The sequence below is a fragment of the Pristiophorus japonicus genome, chromosome 19 (genome assembly GCF_044704955.1).
Source record: "Pristiophorus japonicus isolate sPriJap1 chromosome 19, sPriJap1.hap1, whole genome shotgun sequence".
Taxonomy (NCBI): Eukaryota; Metazoa; Chordata; class Chondrichthyes; family Pristiophoridae; genus Pristiophorus; species Pristiophorus japonicus.
In genome coordinates this window covers 52,450,583-52,469,209 of record NC_091995.1, presented here as the reverse complement: position 1 = coordinate 52,469,209, position 18,627 = coordinate 52,450,583, and the positions used below count along the sequence as shown (strand labels likewise).

The window sequence follows — 18,627 nt, the reverse complement described above, 5'->3', positions numbered from 1 at the left end:
CTCCCACAAAATGCTTTTGGGGCTGGGGGTCAACTGAAAATTTCAAAACTTAAAAAAAATATTCATTCATGGGATTTGGGCATCATCGGCAAGACCAGCATTTATTGCACATCCTTAATAGCCCTTGAGTAAGTGGCAGTGAGCCGTCTTCTGGACCCGTTCCAGTCCGTGAGGTGAAGATACTACCACAGTGCTGTTGGGGAGGGAGTTCCAGGATTTTCACCCAGGGACGATGAAGGAATGGCGATATATTTCCAAGTCAGGATGGTGTGTGACCCGGAGGGGAACTTGCAGGTGGTGGTGTTCCCATGCACCTGCTGTCCTTCTCATTCTAGTCATTCTAGGTGGTAGAGGTCACGTGTTTGGGAGGTGCTGTCGAAGAAACCTTGGTGAATTGCTGCAATGCATCTTGTAGATGGTACACACTGCAGCTATGGTACATCGGTGGTGAAGGGAGAGAATGTTTAGGGTAGTTTATGGGGTGCCAATCAAGTGGGTTGCTTTGTCCTTAATGGTACCGAGCTTCTTGATTGTTTTCGGAGCTGCGCTCATACAGGCAAATGGAGAATATTGCATCACACTCCTGACTTGTGGAAAGACTTTGGGGAGTCAGCATGTGAGTCACTCACCACAGAATGCCCAGCCTCTGACCCGCTCTTGTAGCCACAGTATTTATGTGGCTGGTCCAGTTAAGTTTCTGGTCAATGGTGACTGCCGGACAGAAGAGGAGGACGAGACAAGTTGTGCAGGAGTCTCCTGAGTCCATCTCACTCCCCAATTGGTACTCTGTTCTGAGTACCGGTGAGGGCGATGGTGCCTCTGGGGAGTGCAGCCAGAGCCAAATCCACGGCACCACGGGTGGCTCAGCTGCACAGGGCGGGGAGGTAGAAGAATGAAAGAGCTATAGAGGTAGGGGATTCAATAGTCAGGGGAGCAGGCAGGCGTTTCTGCGGCTGCAGACAGACTCCAGGATGATATGTTGCCTCCCTGGTGCCAGGGTCAAGGATGTCACCGAGCAGCTGCAGGGCATTCTGGGGGGAGAGGGTGAACCAAGAAATAGCAGGGGTTTGTAAAAAGGGAACAGCAATTTTAACCTCCATATTGATTGGATAAATTAAATTGGTCATGGTAGCCTTGAGGAAGAGTTCATAAAGTGCATAAGGGACGGGTTCCTTGAGCAGTATGTAACGGAACCAACCAGGGGGCAGGCTATCTTAGCTCTGGTCCTGCGTAATGAGACAGGATTAATAACCAATCTCCAAGTAAAGGATCCCCTTTGAATCATAGCATAGTTGAATTTCAAATCCAGATGTAGGGTGAGAAAGTTGAATCTCAAACCAGCGAATTAAGCTTAAATATAGGAGACTACAAAGGTATGAGGGGAGAATTGTCTAAAGTGGACTGGGAAAATAGATTAAAGTGTAGGACGGTTGATGAACAGTGGCGTACATTTAAGGAGATATTTCATAACTTTCAAGAAAAATTTATTCCAGTGAGGTGAAAAAAGTGTAAAAGAAAAGATAGCCATCCAAGGCTAACTAAAGAAATAAAGGATGGTATCTAATTAAAAACAAGGGCATACAATGTGCACAAAACTAGTGGGAGGACAGAAGATTGGGAAGCTTTTAAAAGCCAGCAAAGAATGACTAAAAAAATGATTAAGAAAATGAAGTTAGACTCTGAAAGTAAACTAGCACAAAATATAAAAACAGATAGCAAGAGTTTCTCCAGGAACATGGAGATGGCAGAAACTCTGAACAAATATTTTGTATCAGTCTTTACAGTAGAGGATCGTCAAGGGCCGAAAGGGGGGGAGGAACTTAACACAATCACAATCACGAAGCAAGTAGAACTCAGTAAGATAATGGAACTAAAGGCAGATAAATCCCCTGGACCTGATGGCTTGCATTCTAGGGTGTTAAGAAAAGTAGAGGCAGGGATAGTAGATGCATTGGCTGTAATTTACCAAAGTTCCCTGGATTCTGGGGTGGTCCCAGCAGATTGGAAAGCTGCAAATGTAACGCCCCTATTTAAAAAAGGAGGCAGACAAAAAGCAGGAAACTATAGACCAGTTAGCCTAACATCTGTGGTTGGGAAAATGTTGGAGTCCATTATTAAAGAAGTAGTAGCAGGACATTTGGAAAAGCATAATTCGGTCAGGCAGAGTCAGCATGGATTTATGAAGGGGAAGTCATGTTTGACAAATTTGCTGGAATTCTTTGAGGATGTAACGGACAGGGTGGATAAAGGGGAATCAGTGGATGTGGTGTATTTGGACTTCCAGAAGGCATTTGACAAGGTGTCACATAAAATGTTACTGCACAAGATAAAAGTTCACGGGGTTGGGGGTAATATATTAGCATGGATAGAGGATTGGCTAAATAACGGAGAACAGGGAGTCGAGATAAATGGTTCATTCTCGGGTTGGCAATCAGTAACTAGTGGGGTGCCGCAGGGATCAATGCTGGGAACCCAACTATTTACAATCTATATTAACGAATTGGATAAAAGGGACTGAGTGTAACGTAACCAAGTTTGCTGATGATACAAAGATAGGAGGAAGAGCAATGTGTGAGGAGGACACAAAAAACATGCAAGAGGCTAAGTGAGCAGGGAAAAATTTGGCAGATGGAGTCAAATGTTGTGAAGTGTGAGGTTATGCACTTTGGCAGAAAAAAATCAAAGAGCAAGTTATGATTTAAATGGAGAAAAATTGCAAAGTGCTGCAGTACAGCAGGACCTGGGGGTCTTGATGCATGAAACACAAAAGGTTGGTATGCAGGTACAGCAAGTGACCAGAAAAGCCAATGGAATCTTCAGCTTTATTGCAAAGGGGATGGAGTATAAAAGCAGGGAAGTCTTGCTACAGTTATACAGGGTATTGGTGAGGCCACACCTGGAATACTGTGTACAGTTTTGCTTTCCATATTTAAGAAAGGATATACTTGCTTTGGAAGCAGTTCAGAGAAGGTTCACGAGGTTGATTCCGGAGATGAAGGGGCTGACTTCTGAGGAAAGGTTGAGTAGGTTGGGCCTATACTCATTGGAATTCAGAAGTATGAGAGGTGATCTTATCGAAACATAGAAGATTATGAGAGGGTTTGACAAGATGGATGAGAGAGGATGTTTCCACTGATAGGGGAGACTAGAATTAGGGAGCATAATCTTAGAATAAGGGGCCGCCCATTTAAAACTGAGAGGAGGAGGAATTTCTTCTCTCAAAGTGTTGTAAATCTGTGGAATTCGCTGCCTCAGAGAACTGTGGAAGCTGGGTCATTGAATAAATTTAAGACAGAGATAGACAGTTTCTTAACCGATAAGGGAATAAGGGGTTATGGGGAGCGGACAGGGAAAGGGAAGTGGACCTGAGTCGATGATTGGATCAGCCATGACCGTATTAAATGGCAGAGCAGGCTCGAGGTGCTGTATGGCCTACTCCTGCTCCTATTTCTTACGTTCTAATGTTAATCGTGGAGTATTCGGCGATGGTAATGCCTTTGAATGTCAAGGGCAGGTGGCTAAATTCTCTCTTGTTTGAGATGGTTATTGCCTGACACTTGCATGCTGTGAATATTACTTACCACTTATCAGTCCAAGCCTGAATGTTGTCCAGTTCTTGCTGCATGCGGGTATGGACTGTTTTGTTATCTGAGGAGTTGCGAATGGAACTGAACACTGCAATCATCAGCGAACATCCCCATTTCTGACCTTATGATGGAGAGTAGGTCATTGGTGAAGCAGCTGAAGATGGTTTGACCTAGGACAGTGCCCTGAGGAACTCCTGCAGCAAGGTGCTGGGGCTGAGATGATTGGCCTCCAACAACCACAACCATCTTCACTTGTGCTAACTCCAGCCAGCGAATAGTTTCCCCCTGATTCCCATTGACGTCAATTTTACTAAAGCTCCTTGGTGCCACACTCGGTCAAATGTTGCTTGTTGTCGAAGGCAGTGTCTTTCACCTCGCCATTAGAATCCAGCTCTTTTGTCCATGTTTGGACCAAGGCAGTAATGAGATCTGGAGCCAAGTGGCTCTGGCGGAACCCAAACTAAGCATTGGTGAGCAGGTTATTGGTGAGTAAGTACCGCTTAATAGCACTGTTGATGACACCTTCCATCACTTTGCTGATGATTGAGAGTAGGCTGATGGGGCGGTAATTGGACGGATTGGATTTGTTCTGGTTTTGGTGAACAGGCAATACTTGGGCTATTTTCCATTTTGTTGGGTAGATGCCAGTATTGTAGCTGTACTGGAACAGCTTGACTAGTGGTGTCATGGTACATCAGTCATTGAAGGTTGGCATGCAGGTACAGCAGGCGGTTAAGAAAGCAAATGGCATGCTGGCCTTCATAGCGAGGGCATTTGAGTACAGGGGCAGGGAGGTGTTACTACAGTTGTACAGTGCCTTGGTGAGGCCACACCTGGAGTATTGTGTATAGTTTTGGTCTCCTAACTTGAGGACGGACATTCTTGCTATTGAGGGAGTGCAATGAAGGTTCACCAGACTGATTCCCGGGATGGCAGGACTGTCCTATCAAGAAAGACTGGATCAACTGGGCTTGTATTCACTGGAGTTCAGAAGAATGAGAGGGGATCTCATAGAAACATTTAAAATTCTGACAGGTTTAGACAGGTTAGATGCAGGAAGAATGTTCCCAATGTTGGGGAAGTCCAGAACCATGGGTCACAGTCTAAGGATAAGGGGTAAGCCATTTAGGACCGAGATGAGGAGAAACTTCTTCACCCAGAGAGTGGTGAACCTGTGGAATTCTCTACCACAGAAAGTTGTTGAGGCCAATTCACTAAATATATTCAAAAAGGAGTTAGATGTAGTCCTTACTACTGGGGGGATCAAGGGGTATGGCGAGAAAGCAGGAATGGGGTACTGAAGTTGCATGTTCAGCCATGAACCCATTGAATGGCGGTGCAGGCTCGAAGGGCCGAATGGCCTGCTCCTGCACCTATTTTCTATGTTTCTATTCAGCTAGTTCTGGAACACAAGTCTTCAGCACTACAGCCGGGATGTTGTCAGTGCCCAAAGCCTTTGCTGTATCCAATGCGCTAAGCCGTTTCTTGATATCACATGGAATAAACCGAATTGGATGAAGACTGATTTCTGTTTTGATCTGCTAGATCTTTTCTGAATCTATCCCATTTAGCATGGTGGTAGTGCCACATACCGCAATGGAGGGTGATCTCAGTGTGAAGATGGGACTTCATCTCCAAAAAGACTGCAGTGGTCACTCTTGTCAATACTGTCATGGGCAAATTCATCTGCGACAGGTAGATTGCTGAGGACGAGGTTTTTCCCTCGTGTTGGTTCTCTCACCACCTGCTTCAGGCCCAGTCTGGCAGCTATATAACTTCAGGACTCAGCCAGCTCGGTCAGCAGTGGTGCTCTTTGTGATGGACATTGAAGTCCCCCACCCAGAGTACAATCTGTGCCCTTGCTACCCTCAGTGCTTCTTCCAAGTGGTGTTCAACATGGAGAAATACTGATTCATCATCTGAGGACAGGTGGTAGGTGGTAACCAGCAGGAGATTTCCTTGCCCATGTTTGACCTGATGCCATGAGACTTCAAGGGGTCTGGAGCCGATGATAAGCATTCCCAGGGCTACTCCCTCCCGACTGTATATCATTGTGCCGCCATCTCTGGTGGGTCTGTCCTGCCAGTGGGACAGGACATACCCAGGGATGGGGATGTAAGAGTTTGTGAAATTGGCTGAAAGATTTGATTCTGTGAGTATGACTATGTCAGATTGTTGCTTGAGTGTCAGCTAGTGGCTCAGTGGGTAACAATCTCACTCTGAGTCAAAAGGTGGGTTCAAGTCCAACTCCAGGGACTTGAGCACACAAATATAGGTTGCACAGGAGGGCAGGAAAAAGAGTGGGAGAGCAATAGTGATAGGGGATTCAATTGTAAGGGGAATAGATAGGCGTTTCTGCGGCCGCAACCGAGACTCCAGGATGGTATGTTGCCTCCCTGGTGCAAGGGTCAAGGATGTCTCGGAGCGGGTGCAGGACATTCTGAAAAGGGAGGGAGAACAGCCATTTATTGTGGTGCACATTGGTACCAACGACATAGGTAAAAAAAAGGGATGAGGTCCTATGAGACGAATTTAAGGAGCTAAAAGCTAAATTAAAAAGTAGGACCTCAAAAGTAGTAATCTCGGGATTGCTACCAGTGTCACGTGCTAGTCAGAGTAGGAACCACAGAATAGCGCAGATGAATACGTGGCTTGAGCAGTGGTGCAGCAGGGAGGGATTCAAATTCCTGGGGCATTGGAACTGGTTCTGGGGGAGGTGGGACCAGTACAAACCGGACGGTCTGCACCTAGGCAGGATCGGAATCAATGTCCTAGGGGGAGTGTTTGCTCGTGCTGTTAGGGAGGAGTTAAACTAATATGGCAGGGGGATGGGAACCAATGCAGGGAGACAGAAGGAAACAAAATGGAGACAGAAGCAAAAGAAAGAAAGGAGATGAGTAAAAGTGGATGGCAGCGAAACCCAAGGCAAAAAACAAAAAGGGCCACTGTACAGCAAAATTCTAAAGAGTCAAAGTGTAATAAAAAGGCAAGCCTGAAAGCTCGGTGCCTCAATGCGAGGAGTATTCGGAGCCCAGGAGAGGGCTCTGAGCGAGTTATAGTAGGTGAGAGCACAGATGAACAGGACCCCAAGAAAGAATGCAAAAGGCAGGAGGCAACAGAGCAGAGTAGCACTGGGGTAAGTGTAAACTACAAGGTGATAGGAAGGGACAATATGTATGAATATAAAGGGGCTGCAGGAGGGGTCAAAACTAAAAATTATGGTTTAAAAACTAGTATTAAAACACTCAACCAAAACGCACGCAGCATTCGAAATAAAGTAAATGAGTTGATGGCAAAAATCATTACAAATGGGTATGATTTGGTGGCCATTACAGAAACGTGGTTGCAGGGTGGCCAAGACTGGGAATTAAACATACAGAGGTATCTGACAATTCGGAAGGATAGACAAGAAGGGAAAGGAGGTGGGGTAGCTCTGTTAATAAAGGATGATATCAGGGAAGTTATGAGAGGTGACATTGGCTCTAATGAACAAAATGTTGAATCATTGTGGGTGGAGATTAGAGATAGTAAGGGGAAAAAGTCACTGGTTGGCGTAGTTTATAGGCCCCCAAATAATAACTTCATGGTGGGGCAGACAATAATCAAGGGAATAATGGAGGCATGTAAAAAAGGAACGGCAGTAATCATGGGGGATTTTAACCTACATAACGATTGGTCAAATCATATCGCACGGGGTAGCCTGGAAGAGGAATTCATAGAATGCATACGGGATTGTTTCTTAGAACAGTATGTTACAGAACCTTCAAGGGAGCAAGCTATCTTAGATCTGGTCCTGTGTAATGAGACAGGAATAATAAACGATCTCCTAGTAAAAGATCCTCTCGGAATGAGTGATCACAGTATGGTTGAATTTGTAATGCAGATTGAGGGTGAGGAAGTAGTGTCTCAAACGAGCGTACTATGCTTAAACAAAGGGGACTACAGTGGGATGAGGGCAGAGTTGGCTGAAGTAGACTGGGAACACAGACTAAACAGTGGCACAATTGAGGAACAGTGGAGGACTTTTAAGGAGCTCTTTCATAGCGCTCAACAAAAATATATTCCAGTGAAAAAAAAGGGCGGTAAGAGAAGGAATAACCAGCCGTGGATAACCAAGGAAATAAAGGAGAGTATCAAATTAAAAACCAATGCGTATAAGGTGGCCAAGGTTAGTGGGAAACTAGAAGATTGGGAAAATTTTAAATGACAGCAAAGAATGACTAAGAAAGCAATAAAGAAAGGAAAGATAGATTACGAAAGTAAACTTGCGCAAAACATAAAAACAAATAATAAAAGCTTTTACCGATATATAAAACGGAAGAGAGTGACTGAAGTAAATGTTGGTCCCTTAGAAGATGAGAAGGGGGATTTAATAATGGGAAATGTGGAAATGGCTGAGACCTTAACAATTATTTTGCTTCGGTCTTCACAGTGGAAGACACAAAAACCATGCCAAAAATTGCTGGTCACGGGAATGTGAGAAGGGAGGACCTTGAGACAATCACTATCACTAGGGAGGTAGTGCTGGACAGGCTAATGGGACTCAAGGTAGACAAGTCCCCTGGTCCTGATGAAATGCATCCCAGGGTATTAAAAAAGATGTCGGAAGTTATAGCAGATGCATTCGTTCTAATCTACCAAAATTCTCTGGATTCTGGTGAGGTATCAGTGGATTGGAAAGCAGCTAATGTAACGCCTCTGTTTAAAAAAGGGGGCAGACAAAAGGCAGGTAACTATAGGCCGGTTAGTTTAACATCTGCAGTGGGGAAAATGCTTGAAGCTATCAGTAAGGAAGAAATAGCGGGACATCTAGATAGGAATAGTGCGATCAAGCAGACGCAACATGGATTCATGAAGGGGAAATCATGTTTAACTAATTTACTGGAATTCTTTGAGGATATAATAAGCATGGTGGATAGAGGTGTACCGATGGATGTGATGTTTTTAGATTTCTAAAAGACATTCGATAAGATGCCACACAAAAGTTTACTGCAGAAGATAAAGGTACGCGGAGTCAGAGGAAATGTATTAGCATGGATCGAGAATTGGCTGGCTAACAGAAAGCAGAGAGTCGGGATAAATGGGTCCTTTTCGGGTTGGAAATCGGTGGTTAGTGGTGTGCCACAGGGATCGGCGCTGGGACCACAACTGTTTACAATATACATAGATGACCTGGAAGAGGGGACAGAGTGTAGTGCAACCAAATTTGCAGATGACACAAAAATTAGTGGGAAAGCGGGTTGTGTAGAGGACACAGAGAGGCTGCAAAGAGATTTAGATAGGTTAAGCGAATGGGCTAAGGTTTGGCAGATGGAATACAATGTCGGAAAGTGTGAGGTCATCCACCTTGGAAAAAAAAACAGTAAAAGGGAATATTATTTGAATGGGGAGAAATTACAACATGCTGCGGTGCAGAGGGACCTGGGGGTCCTTGTGCATGAATCCCAAAAAGTTAGTTTGCAGGTGCAGCAGGTAATCAGGAAGGCGAATGGAATGTTGGCCTTCATTGCGAGAGGGATGGAGTACAAAAGCAGGGAGGTCCTGCTGCAAATGTACAGGGTATTCGTGAGGCCGCACCTGGAGTACTGCGTGCAGTTTTGGTCACCTTACTTAAGGAAGGATATACTAGCTTTGGAGGGGGTACAGAGACGATTCACTTGGCTGATTCCGGAGATGAGGGGGTTACCTTATGATGATAGATTGAGTAGACTGGGTCTTTACTCGGAGTTTAGAAGGATGAGGGGTGATCTTATAGAAACATTTAAAATAATGAAAGGGATAGACAAGATAGAGGCAGAGAGGTTGTTTCCACTGGTCGGGGAGACTAGAACTAGGGGGCACAGCCTCAAAATATGGGGGAGCCAATTTAAAACCGAGTTGAGAAGGAATTTCTTCTCCCAGAGGGTTGTGAATCTGTGGAATTCTCTGCCCAAGGAAGCAGTTGAGGCTAGCTCATTGAATGTATTCAAATCACAGATAGATAGATTTTTAACCAATAAGGGAATTAAGGGTTATGGGGAGTGGGTGGGTAAGTGGAACTGAGTCCACGGCCAGATCAGCCATAATCTTTTTGAATGGCGGAGCAGGCTCGAGGGGCGAGATGGCCAACTCCTGTTCCTAATTCTTATGTTCTTATGTTCTTACGTATGTTCTGACAGTCAAGTCCAGTGCAGTGCTGAGGGAGTGGCTGCACTATTGGAGGTGCTGTCTTTTGGATCAGTCGTAAACCTGCCCTCTCAGGTGGACGTAAAAGATCCTATGGCACTATTTCGAAGAAGAGCAGGGGAGGTATCCTCAGTGTTCTGGTCAATATTTATTGCTCAACATATCAACATAAGAAAAAACAGATTATTTGGTCATTATCACGTTGCTGTTTATGGGAGCTTGCTGTGTGCAAATTGGCTGCCACGTTTCCCACATTACATCAAAAATTACTTCATTTAGTGTTAAGCGTTGTGAGCCATCCGGCGGTCGTGAAAGGCGCTATATAAATGTAAGTCTTTCTTTCTTAGCCTGTGGGACAGCTCTCCCAATTTTGACACAAGTCCCCAGATGTTGGCGAGGAGACTTTGCAGGGTCGACTGGGCGGGGTGTCCGTTGTCCTGTACGGATCCGGTGCCGAGGTCGATGCTGGGTGGTCCATCCAGTTTTATTATTATTATTGTTTTTCCCAGCGCCATGATACAACTGAGTGGCATTTAGGAGTCAACCACACCTGGCCCGGAGGGTGAGGGGAAAGGAGAGTTAGATCCTTTTGAAAGATCCAAAGAGGTTCAATCTTTTTGAAATTGATAATAATTCAAAATGTTTTTACAAATATAGATCTGGAGATGTTGCATTGCAAACAATACAGGAGGGGAAACTGTTTTGTGAAATAGACATGAAGTCTTGTGTGTGATTTCGCCCCCTGGGCTGTTTCCCTGCGGTAAAGGCGCTGCATCAATGCAAGTTGTTGTTGTTGGTGGGCGGGGCTTCCTCCACTGTCTTTTCTCCCGCGCTCCCAGCGGCTCCTGGCAGTTGATTGGCCGCCCTGGTGAGGTGAGAGGTCAGCAGGCGGTGAGCGCGGGCCGGCGGTTGGTGCTCGCGCCGCCCCCTCCCTGTCCTCGCGGCTCCCGCTCTGTTTCCAGGCTCCCCGGGGCCCGCGAGCGGCTCCCGCTCTGTTTCCAGGCTCCCCCCTCTCTCACCCCGGGACCCGCGAGCGGCTCCCGCTCTGTTTCCAGGCTCCCCCCTCTCTCACGGGTCCCCGGCATTTCACCAGTTTCAGGTAAAGCGGAACATTTTCAGTTTCCATCCGAACAATTGTTTCTTCTCCGCCTGATGTTGCTGCAGACATTCCCACTGGTTGTCTGTCAGTCCTTGCTCACATTGTCGGTCCCCGGCCCCTTGTCCCTCAGTAACTGGTCCATTGACGCTGGGTCTCGGCCCCCGGCCCCTTGACCCTCAGTAACTGGTCCATTGACGCTGGGTCTCAGCCCCCGGCCCCTTGACCCTCAGTAACTGGTCCATTGACGCTGGGTCTCGGCCCCCGGCCCCTTGACCCTCAGTAACTGGTCCATTGACGCTGGGTCTCAGCCCCCGGCCTCCTGACCCTCAGTAACTGGTCCATTGACGCTGGGTCTCAGCCCTCGGCCCCTTGACCCTCAGTAACTGGTCCATTGACGCTGGGTCTCAGCCCTCGGCCCCTTGACCCTCAGTAACTGGTCCATTGACGCTGGGTCTCGGCCCCTGCCCCTTGACCCTCAGTAACTGGTCCATTGACGCTGGGTCTCGGCCCCCGGCCCCTTGACCCTCAGTAACTGGGTCTCAGCCCTCGGCCCCTTGACCCTCAGTAACTGGTCCATTGACGCTGGGTCTCAGCCCTCGGCCCCTTGACCCGCAGTAACTGGTCCATTGACGCTGGGTCTCGGCCCCTGCCCCTTGACCCTCAGTAACTGGTCCATTGACGCTGGGTCTCAGCCCCCGGCCCCCTGACCCTCAGTAACTGGTCCATTGACGCTGGGTCTCGGCCCCTGCCCCTTGACCCTCAGTAACTGGTCCATTGACGCTGGGTCTCAGCCCTCGGCCCCTTGACCCGCAGTAACTGGTCCATTGACGCTGGGTCTCGGCCCCTGCCCCTTGACCCTCAGTAACTGGTCCATTGACGCTGGGTCTCAGCCCCCGGCCCCCTGACCCTCAGTAACTGGTCCATTGACGCTGGGTCTCGGCCCCTGCCCCTTGACCCTCAGTAACTGGTCCATTGACGCTGGGTCTCAGCCCTCGGCCCCTTGACCCGCAGTAACTGGTCCATTGACGCTGGGTCTCGGCCCCTGCCCCTTGACCCTCAGTAACTGGTCCATTGACGCTGGGTGGGTCTCAGCCCTCGGCCCCTTGACCCTCAGTAACTGGTCCATTGACGCTGGGTCTCGGCCCCCGGCCCCTTGACCCTCAGTAACTGGTCCATTGACGCTGGGTCTCAGCCCTCGGCCCCTTGACCCTCAGTAACTGGTCCATTGACGCTGGGTCTCAGCCCTCGGCCCCTTGACCCTCAGTAACTGGTCCATTGACGCTGGGTCTCGGCCCCCGGCGCCTTGACCCTCAGTAACTGGTCCATTGACGCTGGGTCTCAGACCCCGGCCCCCTGACCCTCAGTAACTGGTCCATTGACGCTGGGTCTCGGCCCCTGCCCCTTGACCCTCAGTAACTGGTCCATTGACGCTGGGTGGGTCTCAGCCCTCGGCCCCTTGACCCTCAGTAACTGGTCCATTGACGCTGGGTCTCGGCCCCCGGCCCCTTGACCCTCAGTAACTGGTCCATTGACACTGGGTCTCAGCCCTCGGCCCCCTGACCCTCAGTAACTGGTCCATTGACGCTGGGTCTCGGCCCCTGCCCCTTGACCCTCAGTAACTGGTCCATTGACGCTGGGTCTCGGCCCCCGGCCCCTTGACCCTCAGTAACTGGTCCATTGACGCTGGGTCTCAGCCCCCGGCCCCTTGATCCTCAGTAACTGGTCCATTGACGCTGGGTCTCGGCCCCCGGCTCCTTGACCCTCAGTAACTGGTCCATTGACGCTGGGTCTTGGCCCCGGCCCCTTGACCCTCAGTAACTGGTCCATTGACGCTGGGTCTCGGCCCCCGGCCCCTTGACCCTCAGTAACTGTTCCATTGACACTGGGTCTCAGCCCCCGGCCCCCTGACCCTCAGTAACTGGTCCATTGACGCTGGGTCTCAGCCCCCGGCCCCCGGCCCCTTGACCCTCAGTAACTGGTCCATTGACGCTGGGTCTCGGCCCCCGGCCCCTTGACCCTCAGTAACTGTTCCATTGACACTGGGTCTCAGCCCCCGGCCCCCTGACCCTCAGTAACTGGTCCATTGACGCTGGGTCTCAGCCCCCGGCCCCCGGCCCCTTGACCCTCAGTAACTGGTCCATTGACGCTGGGTCTCGGCCCCTGGCCCCTTGACCCTCAGTAACTGGTCCATTGACGCTGGGTCTCGGCCCCCGGCCCCTTGTCTCTCATTCCCCAGTTGCCCAGGCACTTAATTTATTTCCTTATTTCTCTTGTCTGGGTTTGATGGGATGTGAGAAGCTATTGAGTGAATTGTGTTCGGTTTGGGAGCTGAATCAAAGACCGCTGGAGACCCTCGGACCATCCACCGCCCTCCTCCCTATCACCGCCCACAACTCTGACAGACGGCGGGCTGTCCTTCTCCAGTCTGGGCCATCTTCGAGAAATCCCATCACAGTCAGCAGCAGCCCAGGGAGGGATGGCAGGTTCCCTTCCCTGAGGGACATCAGGTAGTATTTAAGGCAAAGATTCACAAGGCTGATACCAGAACAGCGAGGTAATATCCACCAGAAAACACTGACCAGGCTGGAGCTCTTTTTGATAGAAAAGAGAAGACTGAGGGGTGACCTGATAGAGAGGTATTTAAGATTATGAGAGGGTTCAATACGGCAGACTTAGAGAAAATGTTTCCACATGTGGGGAGAGTCCAAAACTAGAGTCCATAAATATAAAGAAAGAACTGGCATTTATATAGCGCCTTTACCAACCAAACATCCCAAAGCACTTCACAGCTAATAACTTACTTTCTTTTTGAAGTGTTTTCACTGCTGTAATGTAGGAACTAATAATATAAGATAGTCACTTGGGAATTTAGGAGAAATTCCTTTACCCAGAGAGTGGAGAGAATTTGGAACTCGCTCCCACAAGAGTGGTTGAGGAGAATAGCATAGATACATTTAAGGGGAAGCTAGATAAACTCACGAGGGAGAAAGGAATAGAAGGATATGTCAATGGGTTTAGATGTAGACGGGTGGGAGGAGGGTCGTGTGGAGCATAAACACCAACACGGACCAGTTGGGCCGAATGGCCTGTGTTTGTGCCGTACATTGTATGTGAGCCGGCAGATATCTCGAATGTTGTTACTTGTGCAGCCCACCAGATTTATTCAGCTCAATTACACAACTTGTCATGGTGGGATTTGAACTCGTAACCTCTGGGTTACTAGTCCTGGACCAGAACCGGTTCCTTTCTGTACCTTGGGGGGGCGGGGGGGGGTGGACATCGGAGAGGCCTCCACTATCACAACATGCAAATCCTTTCAAACCAGTGCGGTGCTTTCAAATTCTGACCTGTGCCAGATTGATCCAGTGGAGTGTGAAGGATGATCCTTTATTAGAATCATACAGCGTAGAAGGAGGCCTTTGGCCCATCATGCCTCTGCCGGCTCTTTGAGTTATTCAATTAGTCCCACTCCCCCTATTCTGTCCCCAGAGCCCTGCAAATATTTCCTCTTCAAATAGTTATCCAATTTCCTTTTGAAAGTTACTATTGAATCTGCTTCCACCGTCCTTTCAGGCAACGCATTCCAGATCACAGCAACTTGCTGTGTAGAAACATTTTCCTCCATCTCCTCCTCTGGTTCTTTTGTCAATTACCTTAAATCTGTGTCCTTTAGTTACCGACCCTCCTGCCATTGGAAACAGTTTCTCTCGATCTACTCTATCAAAGCCTCCAGAAAGCTGAAGGGCAGCTCTTGATTTATCTGTTCTCCCTTCGCTCCTTGCATTGTGTTCCTTGGAAATATTTCAGAGAACCTAAACTGCGGTGGGCAGTTTTGGAGTGGGTATTGGGCACTGTGTGTCTCCAGTGCCACCAGCCTTCTGCCCCTCTCCCGATGGTGCTGGGGAATGGGTTCCACCAGCGTCAAATGCCATTTGGCTGGTCAACCCAAGAGACCCCTTTGTGGCTCACCCTATTGGCCCAAAGGTTGATCATGGGGACTGGTTGCAGGGCTCCAAGTCAAGGAATCCCATCTCTGGGCGCAAGTTACGAGGGTGGTGGCAAAATTTATTTCCCCAGGTATCCTCCAGAGATCTAGCGAGTATTGAGAAGGAGGGCTGGAATGTTTGTCGGTACTGAACAGGTTGCTGCCTTGATAATCTGTCTCGGTGAACAATCTCTGAATGTAATTGTAGACTGAATCGAGCGGCCTGAGTGGTCCCAGGTTGTTCATGAACAGGTCAGGATTTGCATCAGCTGAACAAAGGCTCGCTGTCTCACACACACAAGGAAACAAATCAACTCCAATCCCAAAACCAAATATTCAAATTCACTCATACCCCTCTGACACATTTCAGTATCATTCCCAGCTCCGCTCACTGGCTCCCCACACTCTCCCCTCGCAGTCAGGAGATTTCACATAATAATCCAGGCCCACACCCCCGGTGCCAATACTGAGGGAGCGCTGCACTGTCGGAGGTAGCTGTGTATACTCTAGGTCTTAAACTCCATAATCCAGGCACCCCCGCACCCCCTTCGGGTGCCAATATTGAGAGAGCGCTGCACTGTCAGAGGTAGTTATGTATACTTGAGGTCTAAAACTCCATAATCCAGCATCCCGCCCCCCGGGTGCCAATGCTGTGGGAGCGCTGTACTGTCGGAGGTAGTTGTATGTACTCTAGGACTTGAGCTCCATATTCCAGGCCCACACACTCCAGTGCCAATGCTGAAGGAGCGCTGCACTGTCAGAGGTAGATGTATATACTCTAGGACTTGAGCTCCATAATTCAGGCTGGCACTCCCAGTGCCAGTAATGAGGGAATGTTGTAATAGAAAGGGGCGTGATGGAGTGTGGCATGATAGAGAGGGCCGTGATGGACCATGACGTGATATAGAACTGCATGATGGAGCTCAGAGTGACGATTAATGGCATGACCAAAAGCGGCGTGAAGGAGTGCGGTGTGAGCATTATTATGCAGAGCAGGGGTTAGTATTATTGGGCAGGGTTTAGTGTTATTGGACAGGGATTAATGTTATTGGGCAGGGATTAGTGTTATCGGACAGAGTTTAGTGTTATCGGGCAGGAGTTAGTATTATTGGGCAGGGTTTAGTGTTATTGGACAGGGTTTAGTATTATCGGGCAGGGGTTAGTATCGGGCAGGGTTTAGTGTTATCGGGCAAGGTTTAGTGTTATTGGACAGGGGTTAGTGTTATTGGGCAGGGTTTAGTGTTATCGGACAGGATTTAGTGTTATTGGACAGGGGTTAGTGTTATCGGGCAAGGTTTAGTGTTATCGGACAGGGTTTAGTGTTATCGGGCAGGAGTTAGTATTATTGGGCAGGGTTTAGTGTTATTGGACAGGGTTTAGTATTATCGGGCAGGGGTTAGTATCGGGCAGGGTTTAGTGTTAACGGGCAAGGTTTAGTGTTATTGGGCAGGGTTTAGTGTTATTGGGCAGGGTTTAGTGTTATCGGGCAGGGTTTCGTAGCATTCTGCAGGGTTAAGTATTATATGTGTTTGATGGGACAATGTAGAGGGAGCGTTACTGTGTATCTAGTCTGTGCTCCATCTACCTTGGTAATACCTGGACTGGGATTGGCTTGGGCAGCTTTGTGACATAATTCCTGGCTGCTCTTGTGATTGGCTTAAGGCCGGCTTTTTCCAACATAATAGTTGAAATTAAAACATTTAAAAAATCTGTATAATAAGGTAAGGTTATTTTTAGCACCTTTAAAACATTTAAATTTATTTTTCAAAAAAATCAAATTTTTGTTTTATTTAATTAAATGGCATTTTAATTAATTTTAAATGAGCAATGTTTTTTTTATTTGATGTGTGCATGTATTTTTGGGGTATTCCCATTCATACTTATGTTGTTTCTGTACATATGGAGTCCCCCTGAGCAGGAATGGGGATCCCTTTCTTTCATTGGTTGGGCCAGCCCACGTGATCCCAGCGGTGCTTGCGAACCACATGGACCCCTGGGATATGTGGGCCTCGACTGGTGTGTACCTGGAGAGGCCCAGGAGCAGAAGTCTCCGTGGATCCAGAACCATCAGGGAGGTCCTAGTTTTTTTGCCGGTCGTAGACATCCGCCCATGGGAAGCCTCCGACCGCAAATTCAGGCCCATTGTATTTACACGAGGGAGAGTGTAATTATAGGAACAAGAGTAGACCACGTAGCCCTCGAGCATGTTGGGCCATTCAGTGAGATCATGGCTGATCTGTGACCTAACTCCATGTACCCACCTTTGCCCCATATCCTTAATACCATTGGTTAACAAAAATCTATCAATCTCAGATTTAAAATTAACAATTGACCTTGCATCAATTACCGTTAGCAGAAGAGAGTTCCAAACTTCTACCACCCTTTGCGTGTCGAAGTGTTTGCTAACTTCGCTCCTTAAAGGCCGGTCTCTAATTTTTAGATTGTTCCCCCAGAACATGATGGATATCCCGATCCTGGAGCGATTGAGCCCAGTTTGATACTTGACCTTCTTGTCGGCGTGAACAATTCACAAACAAAGTGGGTCGGTGTGAAGAGTGCAGGTCAGTTCGGTTATACCCTGTAACATGCGCAAATAAGAGGACTGCCCAGGTTGTGACTAGGATGCAATGCTTATGAAGAGAAAACAATTGTCAGGACAAGGCTAGCATAAGCAACGGGTCAACGGGGTACATGTACCCCATGAGATAAGGCAGTGGATATCACAGTAGAGAAGCATGAGATGTCTTAATGGAATGGGTATGTGGGGTCCGGAGAAAGCAGGCAGGGTGTCTGAGTCAGTGCCTTTTAACAGCGCGAAGGCATCTTGCCTGGCTGCAGTCTACTGTTAGAAATCAGGGATGTCTAAAAATGTATCAAACTGTTATGAATGTAATAAATTGATATGTATGCTTTGTTTAAATAGTTGTTTTGAACTGGAGATGAATTGTCTATTGAAGATGCTTAGAAATGCTAATGTCTTTGTACTCTGCTGTGATGTTATAGTATTGTGCACTATGACAACCATTAACTGTGGTTTTCAGGCATTTTGCTATGTCGTAAAAACTAGTTGAGGTGACAAAGCTCTGGTTTGGGCCTCATAGTTCAAAGGACTAGGCTTTGTATTGAGGGAATAGGGAAAAGACAGATGAAACATTTTCCAGAGGAAGAAATCCTGCTTAGTATCAAGTTGTTTGTGTACACTTGACTTGTGTCCTGAACGCGAAACTAATTAATAATTGTAGGCATAATTTTTTGACACGAAGAACTGGAACTAGCAAGATTTTTACTTGGTAAGTATTCAAGCAGAGTTGAAGATCTGATCTTAAATTCTCAATGACTGGGAAAAGCATTTGAACCATGCTGCCCGCTACTTTTCCTGTGGATTTTAGGATGGTTTAATGCTTCCAGTGGATTGATGAAAACTGCTGCAATCAACTTAATGTAAGGAAAGATCAAGACACAGTTTAAACAATCATGGGCATGATTTGCCCAATCAAGGGCATAGGAGTTCTGCTAAATTTCCACTTCAATAGATCGAGGCTACTCAGCTTTAATTTGAATTAAAGGGCCATTTTTTTAAACCGTTCAGACACTTGGGTGTGGAAATTCGATGGGGGCTAATTAGGGTGCAAATGGTGGCAGGACGGTAAGTTTTGCTGCAGGAAATGGTTTGCGTCTGCAGCCGAAAAATTCATCAGCTGGGCCCTAAGTGTGGAGCGGAGCGTTAAAGGAGGCGTTCCATACCTCTTTTAGGGCGCTGGGAAGGCTGAGCAACTGAAAATCCCCAGCTA

The 18,627-nt window shown here is 47.8% G+C and overlaps 1 pseudogene; it reads right to left on the bottom strand.

The window, feature by feature from the left end:
- LOC139230222 (zinc-binding protein A33-like) overlaps positions 1 to 18,627 on the bottom strand; it is an 853,736-nt pseudogene that overhangs the window by 28,634 nt on the left and 806,475 nt on the right.